Below are 19,637 nucleotides of genomic sequence, written 5' to 3' on the forward strand. Positions count from 1 at the left end.
AGGGAGGAGCAGAGGCAGGACGCGGACAGGGCCAGGTGGGAGCGAGAGGGGGCCAGAAGGAAAGTCGCGGGAGGGGTGGGTGGAGAGAGACAGGTCGAAGGCAGAGCGAGAGACACAGAGAGGAGAGACAGAGAGAGGAGGGATAGAGAGGCGGGGGAGATGGGGGGGAGAGGCAGGGACGATGGGGGAGGGATGGGGCAAGGCCGGAGAGATCAGAGGGATATACACATAAAAATGCCATTGAGATTATAGATCGAGTCTTATCGGACTTGCCACGTGGGAGATGATGTGAGGGGTACGGAAGGAGGACAAATTTGTAAGGGGTAGATTCACAAAGAGACCCATAGATTAGCATCCTCATCTAGCCACTCACTTGTCCGCTCACCAACTCACCCGGCGACTCACCCACTGACTCATCCACCCACTCACTCATCCACCCACCCACTCACCCAACAACTTACCCACCCACCCACTCACCCAGACACTCAACCACCCATATATCATGTTGGGTATTTTATATCAAATGTTTATTGTTTTGGCCATTAAACGTCAGTGTCGTAGTGGTCGCCCAGCATGAGTTATAATCCTGGACAGCCGGCATCACAAACCCCTCCACCACCACCGATGTGTTCCTCGTGGAAACAAATCTGAAATTAATTTCGCATTCCTCAGGTCGTGCGAGATTAAATCAAACGGAAGGGCTTCACAGCCGAGGCAAGGTGAAAGGGGTTCACTGCCTCGCGACGCAGTATCGTCCGCTCGCTTTGCTCGTCAATACCGAAGAAACGACGCACGGCCGTGATCTTTTGGGAAGCGTCTGTGGTGTGATTGCAGTCAAAGCAGTCATAATGGGCAGTCGATCGTCAGGACGCACGTGTGGTGGTGGTGGGGTAAAGTGTGGGCACTCTCGCCTATTTCAACAAGCAGATGGATAGCTTGGAAGTGTAGGGCCCAGATGCCCCTCGAGAGGAGCTCACCGCAGCATCTTCTGTTGGAGGTCCGTCCCACCCGGGGGGCCGTGGCACAAGCGACACGTTGCAGAGCTGCGCCTTTGCCTTTGTCTCACGACGCGTTGCAGATGAGCTGTGGCAACTGCGGTGGCTGTCGCACTCAAATTTGAACCCCGTGGGGCCGGAGTTACATTCGTCAGCGCCCCTGTCGCCCCCTGGTGGACGAACCGCGCCTGGCTGCCGTCCGTCCCGAGTTTTGAGGATCTTTCTGAGAGTGTTTGGGTCATTTTTCCTGAATCGTGCGAAATCCGAGCAATTCCGAAATTCCATTCTCGCGCGCGACGGCACCAGCGATGTGCTCAGCAGCTAAATGCCGACGCTGAGGCTTGCTGGTCTTCGCGAGAGGGCTTCAGGAGAGAGGTGGTTTAGTTTTGATATTTCTCCTGCGTTGAAGGGGCGCAGACCACAGCGGTTTACTGTGTGGTCCGTAGTTTAGAGTGCATGGCCACAATAACAAATACACGTCTTCATTTGGTTCCCCATTGAGCTGTGCTTAGGCCGTCTGAGCATAAGTGACGTCTGTGGATGAAAATCGTTTGCTGCACTTGATGATGAACACAAACACTGTTGTGATTTATATACAGGATAATTCTGAATTTCTCATCTAAACTGCTGCGCGAGGTTTGCGACGCTTTAGGTGCAAAGATAATTAAAACGTCGCCGTACCACCCCCAGACAGATGGGATGGTGGAGCGCCTGAATAGAACTCTGACCTCCATGCTCTGTCAGGCGATTGACGCGGCGCAAACGGACTGGGATTTGCATGTTCCGAGTGTACTAGCTGCATATAGGATGGCCCCTCATACTTCCACGGGATTTTCACCATTTTTTCTCATGTATGGGAGGCAGAATGTACCCCCTGTAGATGCCCAATTGGGTTTGCCACTGGCTAAGGGGAAATCCAAGTTGCCCAGAGCATGTGAAAATTACCCCGCAATGCATTTCCACGGCTCGGGAGGCGGCAAAATTTAACGCCGCCAAAGCACGGGCGAAACAACGAACGTATTCTAGATTTGAAGCTTTCGTGACTGCAAGGATCCATACTCTTTGGTTCTATTCGGTAAAGTCACCACGTAGGTAAAAATACGTGACTTTACCGAATAGAACCAAAGAGTAATGCACGTATTGCGGGGAAACGGGATCACGTGCTAGCATGGCCCATCGGTGACGGAGCATGGTTACGTTGCCTGCGGGTGCCGGTTGGTTACGTCCCCTAAGCTGCATCAGTCCCCCGGCAAGAGCCCGTGGAAGTGGCCGAGGTTAAGCGGCCGCAGTTTGCGCGTTTCCGGCTGGGCCTTCGCCGTTGGTTCGTCCGTCCGTCTCGGCCGAAGCCGTTTGTCCTGCCACGGATTGCCTCTTCCCCCGTCTCCGAAAATTGGTCCGCCAGCGTCCAGTGCGTCCGGCGAGCCGGGGATGGCGTGTGCGTTCAGACGGCGTGCGTCGGAAGGATCGCGCCGTGCCGCCCGTCGCATCGAAGCCTCGCCGGGACCGAGGGAGGTGGCTGCTGCCGCCGAGCCTGCTGCACCCGTGCCTCCTGCTGCACCCGTGCCTCCTGCTGCACCCGTGCCTCCTGCGTTGCACCCCGTGTGTCTCCGGCCGTTCTCGTGGCACGCGCACCGCCCGAGCAGGGGCGGAAGACCCGTCCCCCGTCAACGGAACTCGGCGTCGCGAACTCGGTCCAAACGCTTGCGATTCCGTTGACTCCTGATTCTGGGTATTTGCTCGGGAATGGCGGAGAGGTTGTGGTTGTTGTTGTTGTTCAGTTCTGGCCGAGGTTAACTCGGTCCAAATGCTTGCGATTCCGTTGATTCCATATTCTGGGTATTGGTCGGGGAATGGCGGAGAGGTTGTGGTTGTTGTTGTTGTTCAGTTCTGGTCGAGGTTAACTCGGTCCAAATGCTTGCGATTCCGTTGATTCCATATTTTGGGTATTGGTTTGGGAATGGCGGAGAGGTTATGGTTGTTGTTCAATTCTGTTCTGTTCGTTTTCCTAAGTCTTGTTCCCTTTCGTAAATGTTCCCTTCGCTCCTTGTTCCCTCGTCTTTAGGTGTTGTTCCTGCGGATTGTTCTGCCTTTTTAAGGAAAATAACTGGAGTCCTGCTTTTATAGATATTGTTGTTGTTATCCTGCACATGGGCGCACTTACCTGTTATTTGAGTATTAGCCAGGAAAATTTCGATTTAAACCTTTTGTGACTGTAAGGATTCATCTTCTTTGGTTCTTTCAGTAAAGTCACCGCGTAGAATGAGAATAAAATAATAAAATAAAACAATAAAATTCTCACGACGTTTCGGCCACAACGCAGGTGGCCTTCTTCAGAGCTTCATTATTGAAGCTCCGTCATTTATTGTAGCTCTGTCGTCCCGACAGGTTTGTTCCTTTCACCTGAAGAAGGCCACTTGTGTCGTGGCCGAAACGTCGTGAGAATTTTATTGTTTTATTTTATTATTTTATTCTCATTCTACGTGGTGACTTTACCGAAAGAACCAAACAAGATATTAGCCAGGAAGGCTACATGTTTTTTTATTACGGGGGGGGGGTGGGGGGGGGTGATGTAATGACATGATGACACCTGTTGGTTAGAAAACGGAAGCACGGGGACAGGCACCGCTAAAGCAACATCCAATCCGAAAGGGAGAGGTATCTAGGCCAAGGGTAAATGGGCGGGGCTCGCCGGGAACCCTCTGGAAGGTTCCGCGATAGGGCGTGGCCAGAGGCGGAGCCTAGCCGCACTTTGCGGCGACAGAAGCGGTGGGCGGAGGAGGACTCGGGGCTCGCGCGTGGAGCCTTGGGTCCCGGGCTGCGTCGCCGCTCGCCGTCGTCTCTCTCCGTCGTGCGGCCGCGCGCGGAAGATCTCCTGCGGGGGTTCCGTCGCCGCCCTTCCCGGCACGCCGCCGGCCAGCGGCGAAGCCGAAAGCGGACGGGTGGAACGGCGCCGCGTGACCGACCGTGCGTGTGGCCGGCGGAGACGCCGCGCTCAGAATGAGAAGATGAGGTTGGCCTGCGCTGTGCCGCGTGTGAATAAAAGAAGCACCCCCTCATTGCGTACGTACGTTGAACTTCTTACGCGCCGTACGTAGCCAACCGTGCTCATCGGAGGTGCTGGGGAAGGACGACAAACTGAACACACAAAGTCGTCAATCCTGATTTGAAGCTTTCGTGACTGCAGGGATCCACGCTCTTTGGTTCTTCCGGTAAAGTGACTGTGAAGACGGTCGCTTGTTGCTGCGATCGGAACGTCGTGATCTATTTTTTTTTGTTTTTTTTACCGAAAGAACCAAAGGGTACGATAGGTAGTTCCGTAGTCAAATCTTCATTCAAAAGCGCATAGCTCCAGCGACTTAATGAATGTCAGAAGGAAGAGCGTTCCAGACAGCTGCTGGAGCGCATCTGAAAGCGCGCCACGCAGTGGCCGTCAAATCTTGACTTGAAGTCAAGATTGACGGCCGCTCTTTGGGTCTTTCGGTAAAGTCATCACGTGGGTAGGTAGAAAATAAAATAAATTAAATCACGTGACGTTTCGTTAGCAACACGACAAGCGTCCGTCATCAGGTGGGACAGCCACAGCAAGAGACAATTGCTGAAGTGGGCAAAAGGGTTGCCGTGATAAGAGGCTACGTAGGTAAGAGAGGGGGGAGAAGCCAGGGAGGAGAGATAGAGTGAGGGGGGAGGAGCTACTTAACTGACATCCCTACGAGAGAGAGAGGCTCTACCTTGGTAAACAACAACAACCACCAAAACGACCACCACCACTACAACGATGAGAATTTCTCACCTCGGATTTCAATGCAAGAGCGCAGGTGGCAGCAGGTAGTATGACGTAGTATGACGTCACTTCCCCCGGCTCTCCCACTGAATAAATTATGTTAATGAGGCCGGCCCATATGTGGAGGGATGGGGGCGTGGGCGCTGAACCCGTCGCAATAAACTCGCGACGGCTTTAACGAACACATTATGTTAATGAGCCACCAGTCACTGGGCGTAGCTTTGCCCAAATAAGGATTGCCACTGGAACGATATCGGCGGTGACCCAAGCGGAGGTGACGTCACGCTCAAGAGCGTGGTGGACGGGGGAGGGTTGAATACCTTGGTGACATGACGTCTATTGTTTTTATATATCCTCGTGTTCAACAGAGTTAATAGACTTTACTTCAAACACAAATTTGACACTGTCACACACTGCCATGAGTAAACAGGTGGTGGTGTGACCAGAACCATGCCTGGCCACCTTCATCTGCTCAGCATTAATTCTTCCTCACTCCACCAAGTAATGAATCGAGGATCAATCAACATAGCCGAGGCTATCCGTGTCTCTGTCTCTCTCTCCCCGTGGTGAAGGTGTTCCCCTCCACACATTCAGAGTCAACAGCGGCACGCGCTTAGCGTCTTTGACCGATAGATACATTGACGCACGTATTGTTGGTTCTTTCAGTAAAGTCACGTAGATAGAAAATAAAGATAACAGATTAAATTTAATAAGATAAAGACCACTTGTGTTGCGATCGAAACGTCGTGGGTTTATTGCTTTATTTTAAAAAATATATTTTTCATTTATTTGTATTATTTTATTTTCTATCTACGTGACTTTACCGAATAAACCAGGAATATTAATTCCTGCAGTCACGAAAGTTTTAAGTCAAAACATTCACACACGTTGACAAAGCCTCACCTTGTGTTGTTGTGGGCAGGTCGCTTCTGATAACAAGAGCGGTATAGCAGCTCAAGCGGGCTTGGCCTGGTAACAAAAGAACGAAAATAAAAACTGCGTGAATATTTACAATAAAACAAAGTTACAAAGTGACGAGCCGGGTGAAGACAAATTAAACTTAAGCGAGATAATTAAAGTAAATGCAATCAGGCGAGGGCAGGAGGCAAGGCCCCACGTGGCTAGGCCCCGCGTTGTAAAGTTCCAACCTGGACATCGATTCCCATGCTCGCTGCTACTCAAATGACATCCCTACGAGAGAGAGCAAGGCTCTACCTTGGTAAACAACAACAACCACCACCACCATGAGAATTTCTCACCTCGGATTTCAGTGCAAGCGTGGATCGGCAGCCTCCTGTTACCTCGTGACGTCACGCGTGTAAGCAGGTAACATAACGTCACTTCCGGGGTAAGAGACACGCCCCTCCCGTAAAGAGCGGCTCCGTAACTGAATAAATTATGTTAATGTTAACTGGCCATATGTCGAGGGATGGGGCGTGGCTGCTGAACCCGACGGCTTCAACGGATACATTATGTTAATGAACCGCAGTCACTGGGCGTAGCTTTGCCCAAATAAGGATTGCCACTGGATTGATATCGGCAGTGACCCAAGCGGAGGTGACGTCACGCTCAAGAGCGCTGTGGACGGGGTTGGGGGAGCGTGAATACCTTGGTGACATGACGTCACTAGCGAGTTACACCTCCCGCTGGCACTTCATGCCGTTGAGGTCATGCTGAGTGGTGACGTCACAGAGCGGGGATGGAGTTTAAGTTGATTTAGATTCATTTTCCATTGCCCCCTCCCTTGGGTGCGTGAACTCAGCAACAACGTGGACATTGTTGTGTACACTGTGTGTGTGTACACACTGTGTATGTACGTACACTATATGTATACACTGTGTGTGTGTACACACTGTGTGTACACACACACTGTACGTGTGTGTGTACACACTGTGTACACACGCACACACAGTGTGTGTACGTACATACACACACAGTGTGTGTACGTACATACACACACAGTGTGTGTATGTACGTACACACACTGTGTGTATACGTACACACACACAGTGTGTGTGTACGTGTACACACTGTGGTGTCACGGTTAAAATTGTGGTAATTCCAGACATTATCCAGAAACTCTACAACGGAAATGTTTGGCTACGAACGGTTTGAAAGAAGTGTTAGTCAAACAGAGTGTATTTGCGTGCGCGTGTTTAAACGTATCTTTGTACGAGCGGTAGGGCAGCGGTTAGCGCTACGCTGCGCTACGAACCCGGAGACCCGGGATCGTTTCCCGCTCATGGCCAACACCGCCAGTGACGATTATCTGAACCGGTCCTGGGCCTTCCCTAGGTCGACTCAGCCTAAAAATTAGTACCCAGTGTGATGTGAGCATCGCCACTCGGGATACAAAGGCGGCCGGACGCGGTGCTGGCTACCCACCCCCCTCGTGTGCCGTGCCAGCCTTCATAGGTGCTCGCTAACAGCACTTGCCCCTAGAGTCTGTTAATGCTCTACCGGGGATCTTTGTTCTTGTCGTTGTGTATGAGTGGGGAGCGGTAATTTAGTGGCTATCGCACTGCACTCCGTAACCCGGTGACCCAACTTGGAATCCTGCTCATGACACACAACAGTGGCAGATATTTAACCAGTCCTGGGTTTTCCCTACACCGATGTAGTCTTAAATTACTTCCTAGTGTGGTAAATACCAGGGGAGACAAAGGCGGCCCGGTGCGGTGTTGGCCACTCTCCCCGAGTGCCGTGCGTGCCGGCGTTTATAGCTCACCAACAGCACTTGCCCCAGCAGTCTGTTGAAGGCTGTACGGGGGATCTTTGTGTGAGTACCTGGTACGGTGTGTAAACATTGCCACTAGGGAGACAAAGGCATTCGGGCGTGGTGCTGGCCACCCACCCCCTCGTGTACCGTTCCGGCCTTCATAGGTGCTCGCTAACAGCACTTGCCCCTACAGTCTGTTAAGGCTATATGGGGGATCTTTGTCTTTGTGTGAGTGCAATAAGATCAGGCAACATGACTGGCAGAGAAAATTGAGATTATTTTAAAAGCATGGGTTTAGAAAAGTGAACAAAGCATGTCTCTATTATGTGCATTACCACTGAAGGGTGCATTGGGTTCAAAGCCATCCGCATAGCCTCAAATCTGCATTAATGCCAATTTGTCTCCGTATCTGGTAAGATCATAGTATTACAGGAGGTCCTCTCACGCGCTAACCCAGACTGCTGTGAGTGCACGATCTCTGTATTAGTTTTTTAGTGTCCTTAACTCAGATCAAACAATATGCAGTTCAGGTCAAATAAGACATTCCTTTTTAACGCTTTCCAACCAAGGTTGAGATGTTAATGCATTAGCTCTGTTCGTTCATATCTGCCCATCTGTCTGTAGCATGGCATTTGGATAACCCTCTTAAAGATGTATGGACTGATGCTGCACAGAAGGATGTGGAGCTGAGTGGACTTGCCGATGACTGGTACCAGCGGTGTCAAGATCGGCCTCTGTGGAGGAGGCTCGTGAAGCACGCTGCTGGGCAATTGGAGGCAGTCGCCCTCCAGTAACAACGGAGGGCGGATGAGCGACGCTCACGACAACGAGCGGAGCGTCAGCCACACCAAGTTGGTGCAGTGGTGCCTCTGTCAGTCATCTTATTGAGCACATGGCAACTTGGGTCTGTCCTGTGAGCTGGCAGAGAGCCTTCGACACATCACGTGGCCTCAACACGTAAGACAAAACTATAATTCGTGTTGATGAGAATGTACCTCCTCCTATACGTGTAACTTTTAAGTGGTATGCCTTGTAACTGATGAATGATCTGAGTTGTGCCACCTATTTCAAAGACAATGAGTTGCTCCAGATGCTTCGTGAAACACAAAAACACCGTTTGACCTGTATCACAAGAACAACGGGTCTCACCTGAGTTCTCTGTACAGGTTACTTTCAAACAAACACACACACACACACTTTGTCCTAACATCACTTATTCAATGTTTGACCCTTACAGATCAAATGTTACAAGTATGCACAAAACCAGACAAGCATACATTCTAAATTGACAGGCATATTAACAAAATTGGATTACTGCAGTGAAATATACTGCATCACGTTACATCGTATTACCAAGAAGCTTTTAAAAAAAGTTGCACAGTCTGCTTCACAGTGAATGTAAAACATACTATTGTGTCATTCAAAACGAGTAGGCCATTGCATGCTGGCGTCTGAGTGAAAATGTAGCAAATTCTAAACATTACCTACAAACTACACAACTGAGATGACGCATCAATCATTGCCCCCTACGGACAGGCTCTTGTCCACATGCAGGCCGGTGCAGGGCCACCACCTTGTGCCACACAGGGGCAGCTGCTACTTGGGGATGCTCTTCGAGCGTGAGATGAGATACAAAACTCAGAGTTGCTGAGGCGATAAAGCAAGCACCATGTAAAAGCAATTATGATAATATAGTGAATGCTTGGGAGCTTATTGGCTCTTGCTCCTGACTAGAGATCTACCCAACCCACGGGCCCACAAAGACTGGCCACCCTTACTCTGCAGGATGAACCTAAGAAATGAGTGTTCAACTTCACATTCTTGTCATTAAAGGCCTGTGACAAAGGTGCATCTATTGTAGCGACATCGTCTCTGGCTTACACATCTACCGGGTCTCCACTTGACTTTGTATTGTCTAGGAGCAAGTCCACCCACACCTCCACTTCCACAAACTGCTGGGAGTTGCCTCACTCTGCCTCAGTCAGAATTCTCCTCCTGCTTTACGATGTGAAGGTCCCATTTTGGAGTTGAATCTTCATCTTCACATTTTACCTTCACTTCTTCGCTCTTCACCATCACCTCTTCACATTTCACCTTCACTTCTTCGCTCTTCACCATCACTTCTTCACATTTCACCATCACCTCTTCATATTTCACCTCGATACCTTTAAAAATGTCCAAGCTGGGATTTTCTTCCGGTTCTTGTTTCATGAGGGATGGGCTCATTGCGGCACTTTGACTTTCACGAGCTGATTTCAGACTCCACTCCTTGTGGATCTTCTGATGCTTCTGTGTTCTCTGGTGTACTTGAAGATTTGATGAATCTGCAAACGGCTTCCCGCACAGAGTACACTTGAAGGGTTTCTCTCCTGTGTGTGTTCTCTGGTGTTTTACAAGAGAAGATGACTGTGAAAATGCCATCACGCACACACTGCACTTGAAAGGTTTCTCTAATGTGTGTGTTCTCTGGTGATTTTTAAGAGTAGAAAAATCTGAAAATGCATTCCCACACACACTGCACTTGAAGGGTTTCTCTCCCGTGTGTGTTCTCTGGTGTGTTACAAGATTACATGACTGTGTAAACGCCATCCCGCACATCGTGCACCTAAAGGGTTTCTCTCCCGTGTGTGTTCTCTGGTGTTTTACAAGATCAGATGACTGTGCAAATGCCTTCACGCACACACTGCACTTGAAGGGTTTCTCTCCCGTGTGTGTTCTCTGGTGGGTCTGAAGAACTGATGGCCATGCAAATGCCTTGTTACACACAGTACATTTGAAGGGTTTCTCTCCTGTGTGAGTTCTCTGGTGCCGTGTCAAATTTCCAGTCCGGTCCGTGCTGTATGCACGCTGGTCGCATTGTTGACTTGTCGTACCGAGCTGCGCTGAGTGCCTTTGCTCCATCAGACCAAATCTGCAGAGGAAGCGTCAGCTGCAGACAGAAAAAAATAATATCCACACCATCTACACGTCAGACACAGAGGAATGCACATGTGACTTACACGTCTATACTTATTAATATATTCATGATGTAGTGAAAAAGTTTCCCAAATTCATCAGATTTGATGAACGTGCAAATGCCTTCCTGCAAAGTGCACCTGAAGGGTTTCTCTCCACGGGCTGCTATGGCACACAATGAGAGGGGAAATGTCATTGATATGCCTGGAAGCCTTCATATCTTCAAGATGAATGTTAACCCAAAACTCTAAGCACACAATTTCGGCTGTCTGACTACAAAATGAATATTTATGAAAGCTAAATTCAGCTGACATAGCAAAGGGTGTTGAAAACAATACTATTTCTGTTATGCAGAAATGCATTAATTAACGTTCAATCGCAACTCAGGTGTGAATCCAGGCTATGTCCTTGAATGCTGGGGATGAACAGTTCCGACTTCAGCTGAATGTGTGTGCTGTGTTCACCTGTTTCCATTCGTATAAAGAGATCCAGAGGAAAACAAAAATAAACTATTGTTTTTATATATCCTCGTGTTCAACAGAGTTAATAGACTTTACTTCAAACACAAATTTGACACTGTCACACACTGCCATGAGTAAACAGGTGGTGGTGTGACCATAACCATGCCTGGCCACCTTCATCTGCTCAGCATTAATTCTTCCTCACTCCACCAAGTAATGAATCGAGGTTCAATCAACATAGCCGAGGCTATCCGTGTATCTCTCTCTCTCTCCCCGTGGTGAAGGTGTTCCCCTCCACACATTCAGAGTCAACAGCGGCACGCGCTTAGCGTCTTTGACCGATAGATACATTGACACACGTATTGTTGGTTCTTTCAGTAAAGTCACGTAGATAGAAAATAAAAATAACAGATTAAATTTAATAAGATAAAGACCACTTGTGTTGCGATCGAAACGTCGTGGGTTTATTACTTTATTTTAATTTTTTTATTTTTCATTTATTTTTATTATTTTATTTTCTATCTACGTGACTTTACCGAAAGAACCAAGAATATTAATTCCTGCAGTCACGACAGTTTTAAGTCAAAACATTCACACACGTTGACAAAGCCTCACCTTGTGTTGTTGTGGGCAGGTCGCTTCTGATAACGAGAGCGGTATAGCTGCTCAAGCGGGCTTGGCCTGCTAACAAAAGAACGAAAATAAAAACTGCGTGAATATTTACAATAAAACAAAGTTACAAAGTGGCGAGCCGGGTGAAGACAAATTAAACTTAAAGCGAGATAATTAAAGTGAATGCAATCAGGCGAGGGCAGGAGGCAAGGCCCCGCGTGGCTAGGCCCCGCGTTGTAAAGTTCCAACCTGGACATCGATTCCCATGCTCGCTGCTACTCAACTGACATCCCTACGAGAGAGAGAGAGGCTCTACCTTGGTAAACAACAACCACAACCACCACAACGATGAGAATTTCTCACCTCGGATTTCAGTGCAGGCGCGCACACGGCAGCTTCCTGTTGCCTCGCGACAGCAGGAAGTAGAATGACGTCACTTCCCTCCCACAAGCGGCTCTGTAACTGAAGAAATTATGTTAATGAGGCCTGCCCATATGTCGAGGGATGGAGGCGTGGGCACTGAACCCGTCGCAATAAACTCGCGACGGCTTTAACGGATACATTATGTTAATGAGCCACCAGTCACTGGGCGTAGCTGTGCCCAAATTAGGATTGCCACTGGAACGATATCTGCAGTGACCCAAGCGGTGACGTCACGCTCAAGAGCGCGGTGGATGGGGGAGGAAAGAATACCTTGGTGACATGACATCACTAGCGAGGTACACCTCCCCCTTGCGTTTCACGCCGATGAGGTAATGCAGAGTGGTGACGTCACAGAGTTGGAGTTTAAGTTGATTTAGATTAATTTTACATTGCTCCCTCCCTTGGGTGTGTGAGCTCAGCAACAACAACATTGTGGACATTATTGTGTGTACACTGTGTGTGTACACTGTGTGTGTGTACACTATGTGTGTGTGTACCCTGTGTGTGTGTACACTGTGTGTGTATACTGTGTGTGTATACACTGTGTGTGAGTACACTGTGTGTGTACACTGTGTGTGTGTACACTGTGTGTGTACACAATGTGTGTGTGTACACTGTGTGTACACTGTGTGTGTACACTGTGTGTACACTGTGTGTGTGTACACTGTGTGTGTACACTGTGTGTGTGTACACTGTGTGTGTACACTGTGTGTGTGTACACTGTGTGTGTGTACACTGTGTGTGTATACTGTGTGTGTACACTGTGTGTGTGTACACTGTGTGTTTACACTGTGTGTGTACACTGTGTGTGTGTGTGTGTACACTGTGTGTGTGTACACTGTGTGTATACTGTGTGTGTATACACTGTGTGTGTCTGTGTACACTGTGTGTGTACACTGTGTATATACACTGTGTGTGTACACTGTGTGTACACTGTATGTGTGTACACTGTGTGTGTACACTGCGTGTGTGTGTGCACTGTGTTTACACTGTGTGTGTATACTGTGTGTGTGTGTACACTGTGTGTGTGTACACTGTGTGTGTACACACAGTGTACACACACAGTTTACACACACAGTGTACACACACACAGTGTATACACACACAGTATACACACACAGTGTACACACACACAGGGTACACACACACATAGTGTACACACACACAGTGTACACACACAGTGTATACACTGTGTGTGTACACTGTGTGTGGGTGGGTGAGTGAGCGACTGGGTGAGTGGGTGAGTTTGGCGCAGTAGCGGGTACAGGTGGTGCATCAGCCAGTCATCTCAGCCGTCTCAGTCAGTCGACCCGTGGCACCTGCTGGGCCTGCCCCGTGACTTCCTGCCAGCGGGCGTTCGACACTTCACGTGGCCTCAAGGTGCACCTAGCCTGGCAGAAGCGTCGTGGTGGCGTCACCGCCACTTAGTGGCGAATGGCGGTTGTTGTTGTTGGCAAAAACAACTCCCTACCTCCGCGTGGTGCCGGACGGGCAACGTTGTCGTGGACAGTGCTGTGGGGTGGAGGGCCAATTCCAATCGGCCTCTTCTCTCAGGGCATTTGCGACCACCATAGCGGCTAATTAATTGAAGGTGGAGGGGCTGGTAACCCCTCCACCTTCATTTACTTAATTGAAGGTGGAGGGGTTACCCACTCACCCACCCACTCACCCAGACACTCACACATCCACCCACTCACCCAGTCGCCCACCCACTCACCCAGACACTCACCCAGACACTCACCACCCACTCACTCACCCGTCCACACACATCCACCCACTCACCCAGTCGCCCACACACCCAGCCACTCACAACAATCGCCACTAATTGGCGGTGACGTCACCACGACGCATGTGCCAGGCTCACGTGGTTAGCAGTAATTAATTAATTAAGCCCCTCTCCACCTTCAATTAATTAACCCCTCCACCTTCAATTGATTACCACTAACCACGTGACCCTGGCACAAGCGTCGTGGTGACATCACCGCCAATTAGTGGCAATTGTTGTGAGTGGCTGGGTGAGTGGCTGGGTGAGCGAGCAGGTGAGTGAGTGGGTGAGTGGCTGGGTGAGCGAGCAGGTGAGTGAGTGGGTGAGTGGCTGGGTGAGTGAGCGGGTGAGTGAGTGGGTGAGTGGCTGAGAGAGTGGGTGAGTGAGTGGGTGAGCGTGTGGGCATCTGGGTGAGTGGGTGGGTGAGTGGGTGGTGAGTGTGTGAGCGACTGGGTGAGTGTGTGGGTGGGTGAGTGAGTGGGTGAGTGAGTGTGTGAGCTGAGTGTGTGGGCGACTGGGTGAGTGGGTGGGTGAGTGGGTGGTGAGTGTGTGAGCGACTGGGTGAGTGAGTGTGTGGGTGGGTGAGTGAGTGAGTGGGTGAGTGAGTGAGCAACTGGGTGAGCAACTGGGTGAGTGTGTGAGGTGAGTGTGTGGGCGACTGGGTGAGTGGGTGGGTGAGTGGGTGGTGAGTGTGTGAGCGACTGGGTGAGTGTGTGGGTGAGTGGGTGAGTGAGTGTGTGAGGTGAGTGTGTGAGCGACTGGGTGAGCGACTAGGTGAGTGTGTGGGTGGATGAGTGGGTGGGTGACTGTGTGAGTGAGTGAGCAACTGGGTGAGCAACTGGGTGAATGAGTGTGTGTGCGACTGGGTGAGTGAGTGGGTGTGTGTGTAGATGAGTATGTGAGCGACTGGACGAGTGAGTGTATGAGTGGTTGGGTGAGTGTGTGGGTGGGTGAGTGGCTGAGTGAGTGGGCGAGTAAGTGAGCAAGTGAGTGGGTGAGTGAGTGAGTGAGCCAGCAGGTGAGTGATTGGGTGAGTGGCTGAGTGAGGAGGTGAGTAAATGGGTGGGTGAATGTGTGAGCGACTCGGTGAGTGAGTGGATGAGTGAGGAGGGGTACTGCGGAGGGTGGGGGGTGTACCAGGGGTGAGGGGTAATGATTATTATACAGGGCGGTACAAAAGTCAGGACACAGTTTCTTGGGTTTCTCTTTAAGTTCATTGTGATTTTTCGAGTTTATATAGTTTAACACGTAGCAGGCTTTCGCGACCAATATTATTCATAATAAAGGTTTTTGGGTAAGATCGCGTTATTTATAAATGTGTCGTAACCCTCCACCACCCGACACGGCCAATCAGCAAAAAAAGTGTCACGTTGACAAAAGACAAATAGTTCACTACTTTAGCCCACCGGTGTGTTGAAGAGTGAATCCACAACATTTACAGTTTGAGTAGTGTGACGTTTCGCTGGTAATTACATCCAGCATCATCGGGCAATTCGCCAGAATGGTAAAGCCCTCTCCACTTGCTCCCGGTCTTAAATAGAGCAGCAGCAGGGTGACGTCATCATTTAACTCATATCAGGTGCAGTGATTTGAGGCTGAGGGGGGGTATTGTAATTATATAATCGAATAGTAATCAGTCAATGGTTATGATTAGTAATGAGTTGTAGATTAGCAATTAGTTGTAATGTGTGTTAGTAATCCGTTAATTAGTATGTGTTTCCCCTATAAGGAATTGTAATATGTATTATTTAATAATACGCTTCCAGCCCGCACTAAGCCTGTAGCTGTCATAGCGATTAAAGTTATTTTTATTCCTCTCAATTTCAATGGATTCTCTAATTAGTCTTTGCCAGCAATAATTAGTTTTACACAACACTTCAACGTTATCAAAATCAATTGAGTGTCCTTGTTGACAAGCATGTTCTGCCACTGCCGACAGTTGTGTTTGAGATAATTTTATATTTCTCTGATGTTCTTTTAGTCTTACGCTGATGTTACGTCCCGTCTGTCCAATATAGCATCTGCCACATAAACAATTAATCCGATATACACCTTCTGTTGATAATTTAGGTAATGCGTTTTTAGTGCAAGATACTAGTTTTTGAATTTTGTGTACTGTACCAAATCTTACTGTAATGTTTTGCTTTTGCAAAACACGGGCTAATTTGTCAGTTACTCCTGTGATATATGGAATTTTTATTGTTTTAACAATGTGATTGCTTTCAGCAGTATTGCTTTGCGATCGTGATTTGGCATTCAGTGCTCTGTTGATTTGAGCATTATTGTAGCCATTCTGTCCTAGTGCGTCTTTAACGTGTTTGATCTCTCTCACTAGACTCTCTCCATCTGACACTGTTTTAGCCCGATGTATCAGCGTCTTGATAAGAGAGGATTTCTGAGCTGGATGATGATGTGAATCTGCATTCAGATAGGCATCAGTGTGCATTTGCTTTCTGTAAACGCCGTGTGTTATTTTACCCTTTAGGCCATGTCCAAGCAAAATATCTAGGAATGGGAGTGTGTTATTCACCTCCATTTCCATGGTGAACTGGATGGCCGGGTTTTGTGCATTGAGATGATTTAGAAAATCATTAAGCGTATCTTTACCATGTGGCCAGACAACCAAAGTGTCATCCACATATCTAAACCAAAAAGATGGTTTTAATGTGAATTATTTGTCTTTTGTCAACGTGACACTTTTTTTTGCTGATTGGCCGTGTCGGGTGGTGGAGGGTTACGACACATATATAAATAACGCGATCTAACCCAAAAACCTTTACCATCCCAAAAAACCTTTACCATCTCTGTCTTCACTCTCTCCCTCTCTTCATATCCCCTGTAGGTTCGGGCCCGAGCGAGTTCCTGCCGGGGATTTGGCTCTTCAGGAGTTGATTCCGCCCGTGACTTTGTCGGCACGAGGCGACCGCGTGGAGCGTCAAGGGCTCCACCGGGCCCCAAGGCGCCGCCCCAGCACCACCGTAGCAGCCAAACCATCGGTGCTCGGCATGGCCTGCATGAAGAAGGTCCTGCCGGACCTCATGTTGCGCACGGGGTACAGCGTCGTCCGGGAGAACGGACAGAGGAAGTTCGGACCGCCGCCCGACTGGCAGGGGCCCCCTCCCGCCCGTGGCTGCGAGGTGTTTCTGGGGAGGATCCCGCGCGACCTCTACGAGGATGAGCTGGTGCCCGTGCTGGAGACGGTGGGGAAGCTCTACCAGCTCCGCCTCATGATGGCGCACCGCGGAGAGACCCGCGGCTACGCGTTCGCTACCTACGCGACGCTCGCCCAAGCCACGGATGCCGTCAAGAAACTCGATAAATTCGAGATCCGTCCCGGATGCCGCATTGGAGTCCACTTCAGCGTGGACAATCGCCACCTCTTTATTGGGGGGCTGCCAAAGGACAAGAAGCGAGCGGAGGTGATGATGGCGATGAGCGGTGCCACGGAGGGCGTGGTGGACGTCAAGATGAGCGTCTGTTACTGGGACAAAACCCTCAACCGAGGCTACGCGTTCATCGAGTACGGGAGCCATCGCGCGGCCGCCATGGCCCGGAAGAAGCTCCTTCGAATCGCATTCCGGCCATGGGGCCGGACCATCAAGGTGGGCTGGGCCATCCCGGAACGGGTGGCCGCGGCCGCGGCGGCAACGGAAGACGAGGAGGAGACGGAGCCGGCCGTGCCAGACCTGCTGCAGCCGGAGTGCACGGCCACCGGCAAAGCCGCACACAGCCTGTTTGAGGGCTGGGGGGCACGCACGCGGCTGTGGTGGGTACCTCTCCACCCGCGGCCCATGCCCGTTGCTCTCGAGGCGCTGCCGGAGGCGGCCATGCTGTCGTGGCAGGCGCGGCTGCGGGTGCTGTGCCAGACCGCCGGCGTCAGCTACCCGACCTTCGAGCTGCACGCTCACTCGGGGCCCGGGATGCCCGCGGGCCTCCTCTATAAGGTGTCGGTTCCCGGGATGGGAGAAGGCGCCGGCATCTTCCCCGCATTTCTGAGCTCCAGCGAGGAGGGAGCGCGGGAGGTGGCGTGTCAGCTCGCCCACAACATCCTCAGCGATGCGAATCCTCTGAGAATGCGCCCAGCCCCCGCCGCGACACCGCCTCCCAGCCGTCTCACCAAATGACTCTCCACGTTAAGCCCTTGCCAGACCAGCAGGTGTCACCCTGTCAAGTCAGCAGGTGTCACCCTGTCATGTCAGCAGGTGTCACCCTGTCATGTCAGCAGGTGTCACCCTGTGATGTCAGCAGGTGTCACCCTGTCATGTCAGCAGGTGTCACCCTGTCAGCAGGTATCACCCTGTGATGTCAGCAGGTGTCACCCTGTCATTACACTTCAATGAAAACCGACAACAGAATCCTTGAAGAAAAAAACTCATTCTCGTTTTTTGACATGTCGACGCCATTTCGTTTATGAAAATGCACGGGAGAAAAAAATATTTTGTTCACGTCGCATTCTGATGTCAGAACATTTGATTGTTTATCAAATAGAAAAACCCTTGAACAACTTTGCTGCACACGGAGATGTCCGTGCACCGCCTCGTTTCCACGGCCTCTATGCCGGTGCCATTTGTATTTCAGTTCTGTTCCTTCACCTGAAGAAGGCTACTTGCGTTGTGGCCGAAACGTCGTGATTTTTGTTGTTTTATTTTTTACTTACGTGGTGACTTTACCGAATAGAACCAAAGAGTACACATAGAGCTGTTAAGAGTTTGATGTTTTATTGATTTTCAGTTAAGGTGTTTTTTTCCAGTAATGTTTCTGTTGTTTGTGTTTCAGTGGAAATAAAGTCCTAAAAAGTCTCTCCACTCTCTCTCCACTCTCTCTCTCCACTCTCTACTCTCTCTCTCCACTCTCTCTCTCTCCACTCTCTCTCTCCACTCTCTCTCTCCACTCTCTCCACTCTCTCTCTCCACTCTCTCTCTCTCTCCACTCTCTCTCTCCACACTCTCTCTCTCCACTCTCTCTCTCCACTCTCTCTCCACTCTCTCTCTCTCCACTCTCTCGGCCGAGTCTCTGCCACTTGTGGTTCTGAGTGTCGCACGCTTGGGATCCTTCTTGCCCTCCTCTGCGGTTCTGTGTGTGACCGACAACGTGTGTGGAGAGCTGAAGGGTAGCGGTTAGCGCTACGCTGCACCACGATCCTGGCGAGCCAAGTTCGATTCCCACTCACGTCCAACGCCGGTGACGATTATCTAAACCGGACCAGGGCCTCCCCTAGGTCGACTCCGCCTCAAATGAGTACCTGGTGCGGTGTGTAAACATCGCCACTAGGGAGACAAAGGCGGCCGGGCGTGGTGTTGGCCACCCACCCCCTTCGTGTACCGTGCCGGCCTTATAGGAGCTCGCTAACAGCACTTGCCCCTACAGTCTGTTAAGGCTACACTAAGGGATCTTTGTCTGTGCGCGGCACGGTGAGTGTGTGCGGCGAGTGTCTGCTGGGCGTATCAGAAGACAACGAAAATAAGGACAACTTGGCAGTCACACAGACACAGTGACACACATGCAGAGACACAGACACACACGCAGAGACATAGACACACACGCAGAGACAGACACACACGCAGAGACAGACACACACGCAGAGACACATAGACACACACAGAGACACATAGACACAGACACGTAGAGACATAGACACACACGCAACCACAGACACACACGCAGAGACAGACACACAGACACACACAGAGACACATAGACACACACACGCAGAGACAGACACACACGCAGAGACATACACACACGCAGAGACAGACACACATGCAGAGACACAGACACACCGATAGACACACACACGCCGAGACAGACAACAACAACCGCCATTCGCCACTAAGTGGCGGTGACGTCACCACGACGCTTGTGCCAGGCTATGTGCACCCTGAGGCCACGTGAAGTGTCGAACGCCCGCTGGCAGGAGGTCACGGGG

At 50.3% G+C, this 19,637-nt stretch overlaps 1 pseudogene; it reads left to right on the forward strand.

Annotated features, from left to right (window-relative positions):
- Positions 1 to 13,133: 13,133 nt before the first annotated feature.
- Positions 13,134 to 18,510, forward strand: LOC142915357 (putative RNA-binding protein 46 pseudogene; annotated as a pseudogene).
- Positions 18,511 to 19,637: the final 1,127 nt, after the last annotated feature.

Source organism: Petromyzon marinus, unplaced genomic scaffold, assembly GCF_048934315.1.
Source record: "Petromyzon marinus isolate PM22_M1 ecotype Great Lakes invasive population unplaced genomic scaffold, UKy_Petmar_22M1.pri1.0 PM_G_Scaffold_30, whole genome shotgun sequence".
Lineage (NCBI taxonomy): Eukaryota > Metazoa > Chordata > Hyperoartia > Petromyzontiformes > Petromyzontidae > Petromyzon > Petromyzon marinus.